Here is an 18,684-nt window from a genome sequence, read left to right on the forward strand (position 1 = left end):
ATAAGCTAGAAAGGAAATATATCGAGAGTATCAGATTGACGTGGATTTTGGCGCCAATTTACCTTGTTGTCGTCCTTTGAACTGCCAAATTGACATTTCGCGTCGTACAGTGTACAGTACGATTTTATCGTACCGTCCCTTTGTGTTGCGTAGAAAATAAAAAGTGTTAGTAATAGTGCTCCTGTGCAATCAATCTCAGTAGATTAGCCATCGGCGCAGGAGATAAAACAAAGGCCGCCTCGTCTGTCTGTCTATTCGTGATAAATTCAAAAATCGATATTCATTCTGTTTTCAGTAATAGCGTCGTTTTGTGGAAAGTATTCTGTGGTAATAGTATGTCTAATAACATTTGTAAAAGTTAGGACTACGCGAGCAAATCTACGGGTAGAATGCTTGTATATTATTATAAAGAGCAAAGTCAATCGCAGGATAGTTTTGTACCCGTTTCAAACTTATTATATATCCACCTATCCATATCTATTAAAATTTAAAAATTCCAGAATCATTTTTAGTCTCGACCTCAGACTCGACCATTCGGTATGTAATCTATCATGTTCACAGGATCGTTAGTATAATCTATAGTGTTATATTATCTGCGGTATAATACAGGTAGCTTGTTGCTATATGAATCTGCAAGGGTCGTAGTGTAATTTTACACTTCTATTGTGATTTCAAGGCGATCGGGTTCCCAATGTCAACTGGTTGCACTTTCAATCATTTAATTGTTATGTACTTTCTGTTTTATTGTATTCAAAGAGACTTGAAAAAATATATAATTGTTTTGAATTTTAATATGTTATATACCTCTTATTTATATATTTAAGTCATTCTATATTATAAATAATTAACTTTGAATAAATTATGGTCTATATTCAATAAAAGTTTAAGCGATGCAACTTCACGTCGTGAGCTGAATTTTATTTTTAAATAGGAAATATTTGCATGATTCTTGTTTTAGAGCTTATGAAAATAAAACTTTTTCAGTTGCATTTGATACCATTTTGTAAATTTTGTATGCAAAGATTTTGAGCGCATAAGTCATAACATGCATTAGATTTAATCCTGATGTCAAGCGGGAAAACCAAATGGTTTGTATCTTGAAATAATAATATTTAGACCGGGAGATACTGACACAAAATTTCGAGTCATTTGTAACAGGATGGCGGTTCTACAGGGTTCTTAGTACGCAATGACAAAAAGCAAAATGATGGTGTGAACGCTGGTACCGGCGGCTTAGTCGCGTGGGCGTTAGTCGAACTCGTCGGAAAATAGCGAAAGTCAAACGATTTGTAACAGTATGGCACTTATTTTTCCTGTAAGTTTGAGGATCAACGAATATAAATACAAAATTTCAAAGATCTAGGTGTTGGAAATCTTCACTTATATAAATTAATACTAAATTAATTTTTCAAGTATGACAGCACTTTTTCCCCCTACTAGAAGTATGGCAAATATAATAATGGTCACATTTTATCAAATACTCTCCAAAAATCCAAATGAAATACTGGTACAAAAAGTTAGGCGAAATAAAAATTTTTTGCAGATTTTCGGCGGTATGGCGACCATTTGGAATCGTCCGAAAAGTATGGCATGGCGATTTTCGTAAATGGCTGCACGACGATGGTTACCTGTGCAAAAGTTAGCCTGATACAAATGGTTGAATAATTGTTTTATTTAAATCAACACATTCAATACATTCGCGTCGGTATGGCGGGCTGTAAAAGTCACACCGGAAAAGTATGGCATGACACTACCGCCTACTTCTTTTTTATGGGCTATCGGTAAATTCTAAAATTTTTGTATTACAAATCGTTTGACTTTCGCTATTTTTCCGACGAGTTCGACTAACGCCCACGCGACTAAGCCGCCGGTACCAGCGCTCACACCATCGTTTTTCTTTTTGTCATTGCGTACTAAGAACCCTGTAGAACCGCCATCCTGTTACAAATGACTCGAAATTTTGTGTCAGTATCTCCCGGTCTAATTGCTTTATGCTAAAAAAACATATAAAATAAAACTATAAAAATCGAATAATAAGAATTTATGAAGTTATCATTTCGCAATCGCCGATACAGAAATAAATTCCATAATTGATTGTTATACTAGCCTTGCACCAGCTTCGCTTGTGATACACTGTCGAAGATTGGTCATACCAGCTCAGAAACCTTCGTTGGCTCATTCACAAGACTTTGCTGAACCTTATCACATGATTATATGCATAGTTTACGGTTCTCTAAAGGACGTCGAGACAAGCATTCATTTTTATGCATAATATAATTTCTAGATTTCAAATACTAACCTTGTTTATCTGAACAGCATTTCAAATCTGGAACAAAAAACATTACTCATTATTTAATTATACTCACACAACTATTAATGCGATATATTCATTGGCTTAGATAATAATAGAAATATTTTCTTAGCAAACAAGTACTATTTGCTACAGCGTTAAATATTACAACACATAAATAAATGCAAGTACAGAAACAGATAATAAAAGTTGTACAGATAAAAAATGGATCGATTAAAATTATCGATCGTTGTTCTGTCGACAAGTTGGGCTAAGAGCTGCTGGTTGATTTTTATGTTATTTAATAATTAAGTAAAATTATTAACTGGTGATAAAACATTTGTAACAATTTAAGATAAAGATATACCAAAAGAGCTTGTCAACCAGTAAAGCTTTTAAGTCTATTTCTAAAACTTTCAACTATTTTTTTCCAATTAATTTTTAGAATTTCTTAGGAATTATTATAGTTTTCAAATATCTGCCTGAAAGGTTTTAAAGTTCTGATACATACTGCAAAACGTTCATACATAAGCTTTAAAACAGTCTATTTTCCATAATTAATTAATGCTTTGTGTTGGAAGCACGTGAGAAATGTAAACATCAATATTAATGTCCGATTAAAATTCACACCAATTTATGTAAAGAGATGTTGAATTTCCCTTGACAGTTGTCGATTAAATTAACCTACATGATGTTTTTCCAATAGTCCTGTAGCAAACATTCATTATCACATTTATTTTACATTTAAATTAATGTAGTTAAATGTGTTTTGCTTATGTTAAATAAATTATTCATGTATGAATGTACTTTGTTTAATTACTTTACGAATTTAAAAAAGGCTTGTTTAAAACATTATTTAATAACTTTCAAATACGATTCGATTCAAAGTGCTGCAGTCACGGGTAATCTGCTCCAAGCACGGATATGTGGATGGTCATTGTAAAATAATAAAATGCCTCAGGAAAATGTTTACCGCGTTGCTAGTAAAGTTTAATATTGCGAGCGATGTGTGTGACATCGAGGGCGCTGTTTGCCCACCTATTTCTATTGGTTTATCGTTCGGTTACACTTTAACAAAATGCAAACAAATATAAACATGCCAACTGAACACTAACAAATCGACACACCTTGTAGAAATGACGCAAAAATATAAGTGCCTTTAAGAAACACACTTATTATCGAAGCTATAATTAATTTTTGTCATCTACCCATCGGTTGCATGGGAGAAATGGATTATAGCCTTACAGCCGCCAATTGAACACAACATTTTTATTTTATACTTTCTGCATACAACAAACAAACAACCAAACATGTTCGCCGTATCTCGGTCTAGTTGCATGGGTTTATTATAGTGGTCGTAATATGGCAAGACCGGAGGCCAATCTTGGAAGCGGTCCGGTCGCTCCGAGCAACTTTATTGCGTTTTAAAATAGACGCTATAGAAATTTCATGTGAACTTTGATTAGGGTTTTAGGTGTACTGCGAATTGAATTTGGATTTTTCTGTTGGTTTAGAGTTAAAATATACGTATGTGGGCCTTTAAAATACTATAAGAATACAAAACTCGCTTGATATAGTCCAAGCAAGGAAAGATTAATATCGACAGACCTTTTTTATAAGTAGAAACTTTCCGGCATCATGTATTGATAATTTATTTTTAAGACGTTGTGTTTAAAAGCTGTTACCTACATAATTGTTTAATAAGACGCAAAATACACAAAATATTATTCGTCGTTTTGTTATCTATTTTCTATACTAATTGAAAGTGTAAAAACTAATTTATTTCACCAACATGTTTAATTAAAGTTTGTTGAACTGAAAATTTTGTGGGAAATGCGGAAATGTCAAACCAAGTTTTGTATTTGCTGTTTTTTTACGAAGTTTTTAAAATTTGGAGTTTATTAAGGGTTGAAAACTTCGCTCATACTTTGACTTATATTTTGATCGACATCGACTTCTTCTTGTTATAGATATGAAAAATCGTTTAATAACTTTGTTCTTTTTCTATACATAAGACTGAAGCTTGACTCATTTATAAAAGAAAAATTGTGCAGTATAAACAAAACGGCGCATTGCCTCATCTTTTTAAATTTCAATGAAGTGTTAAACAAGGTATATTACGATTAGCAGGTTACAAATTCCAGTCTGAAACCAAGTATTTTTGAGCACAGCTCGTCTGTAGTCCTTGATTCCAGGATTAAAATCGACAAAGCTTTGACTACGATTTCGCCGCTATAGAGTGAATAACAAAAGACACCCTTGCGTGTTAAGGTTTTCAGACGGTTTTTATTTGATGCTCATTATGATATTCTCGCTATTTCAATTATTAATTATATCTGGAATAGTCTGTCTAGACGTTATACGTGGTTATAATTAGCTGTGGACCATTATTTATTCAGCTCTTCGCGGTGTGTCGCTGCATTTGTTTTCACGAAAATAGGACATGTTAAATGCATAATAGAGCTAAAGTGAGATAATTATTTCGTTGTTTTCAAGTGTAAATGTTATTTGGGAAGGACGTTTTCTTGGATTTTGAATTTGAATATTTAACCTAGTGTTTTGGATACTAATTTCAGAATTACTATTAATTATACTAAAATTGAATACTCTTTTAATTCTTACGTGTAATGAAATTTGGCGTTTTCTTATATTTACGTATTATTACATGCATAATACAGGATTACCCGCGTATCTCCGTCTATATATTTAAAACCTAAGTCTCTAGTCCTGGTATGTCATTAATTATCATATATCTAGGCGAGTATTACGCAGAACGGAAATAGTCAGCCCACACTCAGTTAATAATCCTACATTGCGTAGTGTACGCCTGTTAAAGGTATGACAAAATATATTCGCAAATACATTTTGGTTCAAGATATTTCGTACTATCTGTGTTCCGCGGTTTCACCCGCAATGCTCCGCTCCTGTTAGTCTTAGCGTGATGATATATGCATATAGTCTTCCTCGATAAATGGGCTATCTAACACCGAGATAATTTTTCAAATCGGACCAGTAATTCCTGACATTAGCGCGTTCAAACAAACAAACAAACTCTTCAGCTTTATAATATTAGTATAGAAGTATAGATTAACAGTGGGTCAGCTTCAAGTAGGTATTTTAGTCGAAAATAATTTGATTTTACATATCACTACATAGTATAAAACCAAGTCGCTTACCTATGTTGTACGGTTTGCTTTTCTATGTCCCTATGTATACTTAAATCTTTAAAACTACGCAACGGATTTTGGTGCAGTTTTTTTAATAGATAGAGCGATTCAAGATAAAGGTTTTAGTATATTATTTAAAAGTCGTCTAAAAGTCTCGTTTAGAGGACGAAGACCTAAGTCTTCACGTAGGTATTTAGTCGTTCCATAACTCATAAGAGCTTCGTATCACAATGCAGATTTATGGAATCTATGCGTCATAGTGATAGGTGCAGACGTGGTCGTTAGGACCGGTCGAATTTCGACCAGACCATTAATTAATGCATAACGCCAGCGTCAATATGGCAGACGAGGTACTGATATTTCAGAATACCTTGCTCCTTCCTGGAGATTGGAATATGGGATTACTGTTCAATTGATCGATATCTGATTTATTTTGTTCATGCAAAAAATTGGTGATGCCTTATGAGTTATGACTTATGAGGTAGTGCATTTTATACCAGTTGAACTGATTAATTAGATGATCAGATTTGAGATCAAGACTAATTTTTGATAGTGATTACCAAGAATACAAAGTAGGATCTCTCTTTAGGTGCGCATCGCGTTAATTACTGTAGGAACATATTATGTTAGTGCATACCAACGGTGCATACTAAAGACATTATATTTTTACGTCATATGGGATTTGTTAATGCGAAATCTGCAAATAATTTAGCTAGTAGTTTGAGATCGGGATACGGGCTTTCATCAGTATAAATATATTAGATACGTATAAAATCAGTTGCAAAAACAGAGGATGTAGTTATCGCGAATCAAGAGGAAACGTTTTGTGAACTTCAATCATACGAGTCCGACCTTCGGATAGCGGTAATCAGTTAATTGTATAAATTTATTATTATTTTGGAGGAGGTGATTATGTACCCCTTCCGATTTATACTATGCCTTTACGATTAGAACTTTTACATGATTGGGGATAAAATGGCAAAGCATGTTAATAATTCTGTTAAAAAAAAATACGTGTGACACTCGGGGACTGCCGCGGTAAAGCTATTGCATAGCATGCCTTCAAGCCACACCTCCGTGTCCGTCGGAGTGGGGAGCGTGAGGTTTTTTCGTTACGGATTTTCTCGATTTGGTCCCCGCGCTCAAGGCCAATAGCTTAAAAATAACTAAACCCCCGTCAAATGGGCAGAACTGTACAAAATTTACATGAGATGACCCGGAAGGCTAGCTTTCAAATAAATAACGAATCATCGAAATCGGTTCACCCAGCCGAAATACTGTAAAACAGATCAATCAGGACCTCCTTTTTTGAAGTCGGTTATACTATGGATTTGAACCTGTTACTAGCAAGGTGGTCAAGGAACCTACACCGCCTACGTAAGGGTAACATGCCGATAGTTAAGTGATCCCACGCGTCAGAGGTGTTACAATTTATGTGTTTGCCTGTCTACACCTACGTACCGAATAGTACTTAAGTGATGGAATTAACTTTTATGATCGTTATGTTTGCTTTTTATTATGAATAGATCGTTATTGTGGAATACCGTTATTATGTTGGTTAATTCTCTATGGTACGGTGGTTCTTGTAGACGTACTATAGTTAAGCATCCTGGGTATAAAGGCACAGAAAGTTCATCTATACAAAATGTTTCAGTAAGTCGTATTGTGTTAGGATATATAATACAAAGAATGCGTTTCCTTTATTAAGTTGATTCACAAATTACAAATGGTTGTATAAATTATGATAAAACCCCGTTAACGCTGAATATAGGGTTGTCAGTTGTCACTACACAAAATAAAACACATCAAAATATTTTTAAATACAAGATGATGTACTGTTTATGATAATAAAAACAAGAATTTATTATGTAATATCAACGTTAAATAAGATGATTATAAAATAAAAATTTAAAACTGTGGAAGCGTGTACTTACTACTAATTCACCGCCATAACGGCAAATTGAATGAAATTTACTTAATAAATTTAGCATAGATATACATTACACCTCAGCTACGGGCTGAGACTATACTAATAATTAACTTGGCTTTGATAGTATCGAAAAATCACGAAGAGCGTATTGAAATCACGCATTCACTTCTATAAACCCTAAGCATGATGAACTGCCACTACCAGAAAACATTTTGCTGTTTAAAAATACTGGAAAAATCTAGAAATAACCGGCGCACACTAGACGGAGCCCTCGTTTCCCGCTGGAGTACAATTCGCGTTATTTAGTTCAATTACCCCTGAGTCGCGTTTACGCCACTTTGGCTATTTTGAGCGAAAATTCCATTGGTCCAACTCTTAATGTGCGTAAAATCATAATTTTTGTTCGGCTATAATAACTGCTGTGAAACTATGAGCCAACTTCAGCGGCCTCACTTGGGAGTTACTCTTTAGTCTATTCTATTCAACCATCTTCACAATTTTCACTTTTATAACATTAGTAGGAGAGTAGTAAAAGTAATAAATAATTATAGTAATTAGTACGTTAAAAAGTATTTACCAAATTCTAAACAAATCTTGTAGGATAAAATACTAAAACTTTTTAACACAGAATGTGCAGCATTAACTAGTATGTATTCAATAAAATACACCAGTGTAGTGTTTATTGTTATAAGAAGTTAACAAATAAACCCTCAGTTAAATGCGTTCATTAGAGAATTGCAATTACTGTAAAAACGGAATAACTGTGAAGTCAGTTTAAACCGTCCAATATAACAGACACAGAACACTTAATATATAAACAACACATGTAATTAATGATAAATAATGGTAAAGATAAACAGTCCTTGGAGGAACGAGACGTGAATACGCAAATGCTAGATGCGGTTGAGAACTCCATGCGGCATCCATTGCGGATTCTATTAGAAGATAATAAGGTTGGTAGGAGACAATGGAGCAATGAAAGTTGCGATGGCGATAAGTTCGGAATATAATATGATGGTATGCTGGGACAATACTGGTCGCCAGTGCATTGTTATTGTCTCACGAACATTAGAAAGTGACATCATGTAGAAACAGGTTTCTGTATGATAAGGGAGGGCAATGTATGAAACGCCCATAAATATTGCTAGCTGATACTTGCGATAGATACTGGGTTTAAACTTAGCGCCAATGGAATTATTCAAGAGTTTGAGATTTCTATTCAATGTTAAACGAAAGGTATACAATAAATGGGACATTTAAAAGGTAAAATAAAATGATACTTGAACTGAAGAAAACTTAAATATAGAATTTATAATTAAGTATAATTTAGTTGGTAAAATTGGTTGAGTTTCTTTCATGAAACTATTTTTAGACATGGCCAAAATCCATACCAATTCCATCAATACAAATGCCAAATCCAAACCATACCAAAACTTTGTAGAAAGCACTCAAATTTATTCATCCTTTTGGGAGTGACCTTTAAAATAAAACAAATATGCAAAATCCCCAAAGTGTAAAAGAAGTTCTAAAAAGCTAAACCAAACGCCAAAGTTTATTGCAGGATAACTGATGAGATTTTAGAACTTTTATATATCATGGAGAATCTTCAAGGAAATTAACAGTAGTAGAACCAAATCAGGTCAATTATTGCCTCTAATGAATCCAAGGCCGGCGCTAATTGTTAAATAACTCTGCGTATATTTAAATTAGTTTTATTGGCCGTGATGAAATATTCCGAGAAAACTCATCTAGGAATATAAACCTTTAAATAAAGGCTTGATAGAGCTTCTGGAAACCAGTGCAGTGTAGGCTAAGATGCCCTTGATATTTGAAATTCCTCTTTTGGAGCAGTTCTTTTTTAATAAGTACAGTTTTTCTTCATGGTAGAACAAGGATCAATAACTAAGTCAAGTGCATGCTCCGGCACACAAAATGTAATTCATTTTTGAATAGTTTTTTACAAGAAGTCTAAAAATTCTAACTCTCTTGACCCCTAAACATTTCTCTCCTCTATAATATTTGACTAGGAATGTTAGTTATCTTCTAACAGCATATACAACCGAAACTGTTATCTAAAATTGATATTCCATAATACCGGTATGCATCCGTGGAGAAATATTAATCCTTGGACGCGGAAGTCACGCCGGGCGGCACAACATGTATGTAATATTCGTGTCACATGGTCGCATCCTTCCGCTGGCGACCGCACGTGACTCGACTGTAATCGAACTTAGTACAAGCGCACTGGGCTCAGTGGTTAATGGTTACATGGTGTGGGGAACCATTTGAATCATTAAGTAATTTTCTACAAACTTCAAATGAGGAGGAGGTTCTCAATTCGACCGTATTTTTTGTTATTTTCTGGGGAAAAGGATTTTGGTACTTCTTTTTTATTTGAAACCTGGTCGTCTTCCATGTGACTGGAGCAGGATTAATGCTTATTAAAGTGATTTAAAAATTATTTCCATCCATTTGGAGATCGCTCTTCTATGAGTAGAAATATCTTGAGGAACAATTCAACATAATAAATTTAAATTACATTGTTTAATTAATTGTTTATGCAGATAAGATAAATAGACGATGGACGTTGAATAGATCGTACATATTATATAAGCACATTACATTTATGGTCAGGGGCCCTAAGTGATACTCCGGCCATTTTGTGCCAAGTTTAGATAATGAGTTATTCGCGATTCGCAAGTTGTCTTAACAAAAACGGTCTGTCTGTCTGTCCATATACTGATAACAATCAGGCAATTTAACGTCGGCTTATGCAATACTTAACTGTTCTATACATTTATGCAGGCTTTGTGAGTGAAAGGATAACAGTTCCTGTAATTTATACCATTTTATTTCTATGGGATTATTGGAGATTTCTATCTACAAGGAGACCTGTATATGTATATAAAAATTTCGTTTAGTCTCCGAAACTTTTCGTTTGTTTTATTACCGAGTTTTAGGTAGGTAGCAAACATTTTACAAATATTTGGCTGCTTAATTGTTAATTACAATAAAAATGTACATTTCCAAAAAGGAAATCGAGGAACAACCATAATTGTTCCGAAATACATAGAGCACCTTACTACTTAAAAAACTTTAAAGTTTCCCTGGGCTACCTTTGTGGCACAAAGTTTCCCCGGGAAACTTAAGAACTGACCTACTTCAATAAGCTGATCAGATAGCATGATTCGTTGGTAGTTAATATAGGGCTTATACAGGGTGTAATCGTTAAGTGTGCACAGGCGATTATTCCGTAACTATTACAGATATCAAAAAACTTTAAACTGATATCGAAAGTACTTAACCTAATGAGTAAAATGGCCATAATAAATTTTTAAAAATAATACTAGAAATATCTAAAAAATTAACTTTAAACCCTCCCATACATTTAGTATGAGATATGAATATCCCATGTACATGGGTTGATCCAAAAGTAATGATAATCAATATTAAACAAGGTCATTACAGTTAAAATAATTATGTATTTCTCTAGATAGTCTTCTAACTAGATAATATACTTCGATATTTTTTTTCCTTAACTTAGAAAAAAAAACTTTGACTTCATCTACAAAAACCCCTCAAAATCGGCCATCACTTCGCTGTCGCCTTAAAATTTCTTGTATCGACGGTGTTTCTTGTGCCGATGTAAGAGATAGAATTAACTAGGAGCTAGATCTTACAAACAGGGTGTTCAAGCATTTTCAATGCCGATTTTTGATTGGCAGCCATCGCAACTGACGCTTTGTGATCTGGTGCGTTGTCTTGGTGAACCAACATTCAAGACTGAAGTTTGCCATGTCTCTTTTTCTTACTAACCTACCCGCAATCTTTTAATTTGGTCTGTGTAGTAAGAGCCCTGTGTAGTAGTGGCTACCTTCTTAAAATATTCAACATTTCTTCAGCGTCCCAAAAAACTACGGCTTTAATCTATCCCACTAATTTTCACTTTGAAAATCTTCACCGTCACTTTGGAAGCTCGCATCCAGGCCATTGATTGTTTCTTGGTTTCAGCATAAACATGGTGAACCCAGGTAACGCCCATGGTCACAAATCGTGACAAAAAATTATCCTGATCTCATTAAAAATTTAGAAATTCACCCTCTAAATGTCGAATCGTTGTTTCTTCTTTTCGTCGGGAAACATTCTGGCTCGCACTGTTCACATTAAAATTAATGTTAATACTTGGAAACGTGGCCTGTAGATATAATTTTTTTTTGTGATAACTTAGTGATTACATGAGCAAGCATAAAACATTTATTTTATATTTTTATGTGCACAGGAAATACCCAATTATCATTACTTTTGGATCAACCTATACATTTAATATGAAAGATTTTAGCTTTTTTTTTGTTTTTTTGGTTTTCTGCTTTAATTACTTCGCAAATTTGGAGGGAAGTTCATTTAGAAACTGTAAATAGACCTCCTCATTGTATTGCACAATAAGGACGTCACTTCGAAAATCTACTATGAATACAAAATGTATGGGAAATAAATTGTATGGGAGCGTTTAATGTAACATTTTTGGTTATTTCTCGTTTTATTTTTAAAAATTTATTATGGCCATTTTACTCATTAGGTTAAGTACTTTCGATATCAGTTTAAAGTTTTTTGATATCTGCAATAGTTACGGAATAATCGCTTGTGCACACTTAACGATTACACCCTGTATAATACTGTCACTAACGTTGGACGGAAACTCGTTTCCTGTCTGCAAACACGTATTAGGAAGCTCTCTAAATCCAACCAAATTAATTACTATATTTATATTAAGATGTATTAGTAGTTAATAGTGGGAGCGTGATGGCTCAGTGGCCGAAGCCTGAGATTGAGTTCGACGATAGCAATAATTTCCTTCACTACTGCTCCAATAGATAGAGGATACATCTACAGATGTATTCCTACAGGAATAAAGCGTGTCCAAGAACCAACTAATTCATCGATGCATGGCATCTACCAACTTACGCTTGACCAGCGTGGTCGATTGTGTTTAATATATTCATGAATCTGTGTCCCTACAACAGTAGAATAGACAGATGATGATGAGTTATCACGAGGTACAGGGTACCTACTACCTATAAAACAACGTCGATTTCTATGTCTCTATGACCCTATGTCCCTGTATACTAAATCTTTAAAACTATAACGAATCGAATTTTGATTTGGTTTTTTTTTAATAGATAGACTGATTCAAGAGGAAGGTTTTATTATAATTTATTAGGTTTTAGACAAAGTGGGTGGAAAGCTAGTTTAATCATAAGATTCGCGTAAACTGCTTTCAATCCTTCTCTTGAGCGTTTATAATGTCATACCCCGAGAACCTTTTAGTGGCCAGACAAAGCTAGATTTAGATGCTTTCTCCCCTACCCCTAATCGTATCACAAACTCCACTTTGGCTCATTTATAATTCCACAGAATCTTCAGTATTCATGCGAGTGAATACTATATACTTATGTCACAACATTGGTATATTATTTTCCTTGTAAATTTTAAATTTAATTATTGCGGTTGAACATTCATTAAATATTGCAATAACTACAAAATGAGGATGGAATGAGTCCGATGGTGAATTTCGGAGAAATATATGCATGCGAGAAATTAAAATAATTCTACGCATTATTATCTTTATAAGCATTAAATATATCCGCCGCGAAAATATTTTCTTTCTTCCTACATAAAGGCTGGTTCACACTTTGATTAGTGCGAGTGCAGGTGTGTAGTGCGAGTAGTGTCCAATTCAACTGCGAGTGCAGGTGATTAGTGCGAGTGCAGGTCAATGGTGCAATTCGCGACGCTACACACTAAACACTCCTGTCTACTGAGCTACTGAGCTACTGAGCCCCTCCGCCGCGACAAGGCCTGGACCGTTGGGGGGTGCACTAATCACCTGCACTCGCACTAATCAAATCAATCCTGCAATCAGCCATAAGCCTATCCTTTTTAATATTATAATGAATGAGGGTATGGAATAGTCTCAGATATAGTTTAGTTTTGATAAGCATACCAAGGTCTACGCGTGTGTAGCCGAGGAATACATATAGTATATAAGTATATATAAAATACCTATATTTTAAACTTCAACGAACTAACAAAAAGTTCAGTGACTCCTGTTAAAAATAACTCTTTCTATATTTAACTGATCAAATTGGGTGCGTTATATATAAACATTCCTCGATTTGAATTCATATAAACATGTTTTTATTAACCGACTTCAAAAAAAAAGGAGGAGGTTATTTTATCTTCGACTAGCTGTTCTGTTCTGTTCTGCCGCGATTTAACCCGTGTGGCTCAGCTCCTTTTGGTCTTATATATAGCCTATAGCCTTCCTCGATAAATGGGCTATCTTAACACCGAAAGAATTTGAAATTATATTTTTGGTTTTATGGCATTCAAATGCTTTATAAATATAAATTTATAAAGAATAGAAAAAATTCGATCACGAGGCGGGACTCGAACCCGCATCCTTCGCGCCATTCCGGGGCGGATGCCCAATAGATGGCGCGCGGTGTGTCCCTTCAGACACATAAAACTGAAAGAATAGAATAAATTCGATTGCTCTGGCGGGTCACGAGTGGCTGAGTTGGTTAGGCATCCGCCCCGGAATGGCGCGAAGGATGCGGGTTCGAGTCCCGCCTCGTGATCGAATTTTTTCTATTCTTTATAAATTTATACCGAAAGAATTTTTCAAATCGGACCAGTAGTTCCCGATATTAGCGCGTTCAAACAAACAAACAAACTTTTCAGCTTTATAATATTAGCACAGACTAATAATAATATACTACGTATACAAATATTAGTATAGATTAAAGAGAGAAATTAAACTCACAGAAAAATATTTTGTGTCTTATTTCGCGAATTATAAGATCACAAATGATAAAGATATACTTGACATTTTAAATTAGCATTTTAAATAAATATTTAAATAAAAAAAAAATATGGTACATTTAGGACGTACTTGAAACATTGTACAAAATTAATAAGATACGTGATTTTATTAATAAAATATGAAAAAACTTGTTTAAAATTTTTCAAGATAAGCTTATAAAACACTCTATCTATTTATGGTCTGTGTTAGCTATGATCTCATAGTTTTATATATTATTGAATTAAATGAAATATAAGGTAAAAACTAAAAACTAGAATATAATATCTGTAACAATGAATATAATATTATCTTAGCGCTTTTGTAGTCAATGGTTTGCCTTTTTAAATACCTGTAGTAAACATAAAACAATGCCGTATTCAAATTATTTGTTAAAACTAAAAAACAAAAGATATAAAGGACAACAATAAAAGCAGTAGTTTTTGTCTGTGATAATTATACGAACAAAAAGCACGAATAAAACTATTCTTATTAAGGAATCTTTGTGACATAAAATAAAAAATGTGGACTGAAAAATCACGATCTAAATACTAAGAATTTTTTTTTCTTTTGAATTGTGTGCAGGAACTATTCAATATTAATTGTTTATTGAATAAACATTAAGCAAAATGTATTTCAATTTTCAATATATTTCAGATTATTTGATTTATTTTGCATGCTGGGAATTTAAAAGGTGTATTTGTATGTATGTGAATGTATACACATTTAACCCTTAACTTAGCACACCGAAATAAGAAGTAAAAAATCTTTAAAAAATATTATGTACGAAAATTTTGGAGAGTACATAATATAACATTATCTGTAACGCCTTGAAAATATATATACGCTATCAAACATATAATATAACGATGAACTTATGGTTTATTTTTACTCGTACCTTGAACCATGGAGTTTATCTTAATATTTTGTTGGAAAATGGCAGTACTTAATGATAGAATCTTAATTATTCCAAGTCTGTATGTTACAAGGATAAAATAATCCTTATTATTTAAATAAAGACAATTTACTTCGGATACGTGCACAAAAATTTACAAACTAAATGCTTGCTCGTGGCGGCTCATTAGGTACTTACTCAAAGGTCAATTGATTTTAAGCTATTGCATAGCTTCTATCGCGGGCCTTGACCGCGGGGACCGAATCGAGAAATTCCGTAACGAAAAAACCTTACGCTCCCCACTCCTACGGGCTCGGAGGTGTGGCTTGAAGGCATGCTATGCAATAGCTTTACCGCGGCAGTCCCCGAGTGCCACACGTCTTTTTTTTTAATTTATTGGGAAATTGGGAGAGTAAATAAGTTGTAAGTAATAGTGAGCAATTAATACAAACACATTGATAGTAGACTCTCAAATAGGACATCGGGGAAATTGTTGAACAATTACGACAGCCAGGCGTTTGATAGACATAATTAAGTACATAATATACTTAAAAAGAAGAAAAGTATTATTCTTCAATAGATGGGTATTACATACATATCTTATGAGAATCTCAAAAATACTTAATCAATATAGTATATTACAAACTTAATATATATTTTTTTACAATATTTAACTAAATCCTATAAATTCCTCCTCCTACTCATGAAATGGAAAGTTTATCTACATGTTTGTTTAAAACGCCTAAACAGCTAGACATATTTGGTAGAAGTGTCATAAACATAAATCAAGATTGAGACGAAGTCTTTATAGCATTGCATAACCAACGCCGCGTGAAAAAATTAGCAAACAATAAAAACATCGGTTTCGCAAACAAACAAAACTTTACAGAACTGCTAAGGATTCTTTAAATTTCAAAGTTAAATTGAAATTAAATTTGTTTGGTTTCTTTAAAACTCATTGCGTCCTCAATTAAATAGCATGGTGAAATAAACGACACTTCAAAACGCTTTATATAAGTACTAAGTAGTCGCTCAATAAAAGTACAATAAAGGGAAGCAAAGTTATCGTTCAATCTTCAGTATGACCCAGAAATCAGAGCGCGTCAAACAGACCAATAAGAATCTCTGATAGTCAGGGAGCGCACTGAGCAATTATTATTTTCAGCGAGTGTTGAAGGGTTGAAAATTTCATACTGTAAAAAGTATACGTATACGTATCAATTCGAAAATCACATGTTTTGCCTTTAACCTGATGAAATTTATATTTTACAAAAAACATCGTATAAAATTCAATAAAATTCAGCATTTAATTAAAAGATTTAGGCATAGCAACAATATGAAAATATTTTGATCAATTTAATATGTGAAACATTTGAAAAAATGTTGTGTGGTTTTATGAAACCACGGTAAAAGTGAAACTGTTCGAACGGTTCCGAACACTGCTTTGTGTAGCGCATGTCGCGTGTCGGTCGGCTGCCGAGTAGGTATACCTACTCGGCAGCCGCGATACACGCGACATGCGCTACACAGACCAAAAAGTTTGAGACGATGTAATAAAAGTTTCACTTTAAAAATTAATTAAATGCTTTTATAAATCAATTTAAGCGAATTCATAGATCAAATACCAACAACCAATTTCGTAAATTAAATAGAGATTTCAATTCCATTTCATTGCGCCCGGATTATCTGGATCATAGGAGCTTCATGATGAAAAACAAAAATAAATTTAATTTATCAAACAGATTCAATTTAAAAGCATCACAAAACGCACTCACATTCCGAAGTGCTTTGTTGCGCTTTGTAAATTCTATTGCATCAATTCGAATTTTACGAGAATATTTGTTTATTGTTTGTTGAAACACAGTGCTTTATTTGCGAAAACAACGGATGGACTGGAATTTAACTTGCGCAAAATTGAACTGGGCTTCTTTGTGGAAACAGAGAGGATTGGAAACATTTATAGCAAAAACGAAAGGAAGAAATAAGGCGGGATTATATGGGGAAGTTGCAGGATCCCGGGATTACACTTAAATGTTTAAATTGTTTCTTGTATACGTGAATTTTTGAAAACCCAAAAATTTATTTCGGTATGTTTTTAATTTCCAGTTACCATACTAACTTTATACATTTTCACAGCTAACAAAGCAACATCAACATACTCATCGAATGAAATTGATTGAAAGTATAATATTACTCACTAAAAAATACGATTAAAATTACGATTATTAAAAATATAGAAATCAGAAGTTGCTAATCATTTATCAGCGGTCTCTCAGACTACGAATCTTTAATATTCTATCCCAGCAAACGTAATGGTGTCACTGACGAACTCGATACCGATCGACGGGATCCATTACCTTTACCCAACTTATTGCCAGTTGTCATAACATTGTGGCCGTGGGTGTGACAATCTATAATAATATGAAATATGCAACCGTATATGTATCGAGTATGTTATTGCGTCTGAACTAGGTTCGTTTTAGATGTTATATTGATGTTGGTGTCATCTATGTAGTTGAATCTGCTTTTTGATCGAATGACTAGCGCGTTCATTGAGAGACGACATTCAATTTAATGACTAAAGGACATCCCGTCTATTTGTTTAATGTAGCATAGTGGTTGGTTTTAGCGTAGTCATTCAATCAAATAGCAGATTCAACTAGATGACTGCGACACTTATAATTATATTATAATGCGAAAGTGTCTTTGTTTCTTTGATGACTCCACAAGGCGATTTTATGATGTGATTTATGTGTCTAGAGATAGTTAGGATAGAGAGTGACATAGGTTACATTTTACCGCATCGTAACCTCTAATTTCCATAGGAATTTCCTTCAACCACGTGAACGAAGCCGCGGGTAATCTAGTAGTACCATTGTAAAGGAACGTCGTTGTACGTGATTATGTATATGCTTATACGATAATTTAACTAGATACAATGCGAAATTGTTCCGGTGAATCAATTACGAGCTGTCTTCAAGTCGCTTTGTAATATAATTGCCTGTTTATTCAATCAAACATAATCATAGATCCAATCTAAATCTGTGAAATTAACTATGAAATTTAGACACACATATTATAAAGCCATACATTGGTTTAGACCATAAATCATAATATACATGTTATTATTACCGCAGCAGGAATCAAACCCACATCCTATAGGCGTAGTTTACATAATAAAACCTCGTTCCGCCAGCGACTTTTGAATATTTTGCAATAGCACCATAATCACTTTATGAAATACACTTCATATAAATGTCATAATGGATCATCGTCATGTGGAGACGTAAGTTCGAATCCTACCCTAGAGATTTTTTAAACAATTGTCCTAGAATGTTTTATTCGAGTGTAGGTATGTTTTTGGAAGGCTCTATAAGATAAACGGTTTCATAGATTATTAAGAGTTGTGTCGTTTTATTCTTCGTAAAAAATTATAGTAACCTACTAATAAATCGATCCTTTAACAGCAGACGAAATTTCGATTACAATGTTTTAAAAGAACTTACATTTATGCAAGTTTAATAAAAAAAAACATTGTACATA

At 33.7% G+C, this 18,684-nt stretch overlaps 1 protein-coding gene across 1 annotated transcript in view; it reads right to left on the reverse strand.

Annotated features, from left to right (window-relative positions):
• Nucleotides 1-18,684, reverse strand: part of pico (ras-associated and pleckstrin homology domains-containing protein pico) — a 140,596-nt gene that overhangs the window by 83,034 nt on the left and 38,878 nt on the right. The window contains exon 2 of the mRNA XM_090119794.1: nt 2,300-2,326. The gene's annotated coding sequence lies outside the window, so the exon portion shown is untranslated. The remainder of the gene's footprint in view (nt 1-2,299; nt 2,327-18,684) is intronic.

This window comes from Colias eurytheme, chromosome 1, assembly GCF_061535395.1.
Source record: "Colias eurytheme isolate Ceu_HAF_F1 chromosome 1, ilColEury1 Martin Lab GWU primary, whole genome shotgun sequence".
In the NCBI taxonomy this organism is placed as follows: domain Eukaryota; kingdom Metazoa; phylum Arthropoda; class Insecta; order Lepidoptera; family Pieridae; genus Colias; species Colias eurytheme.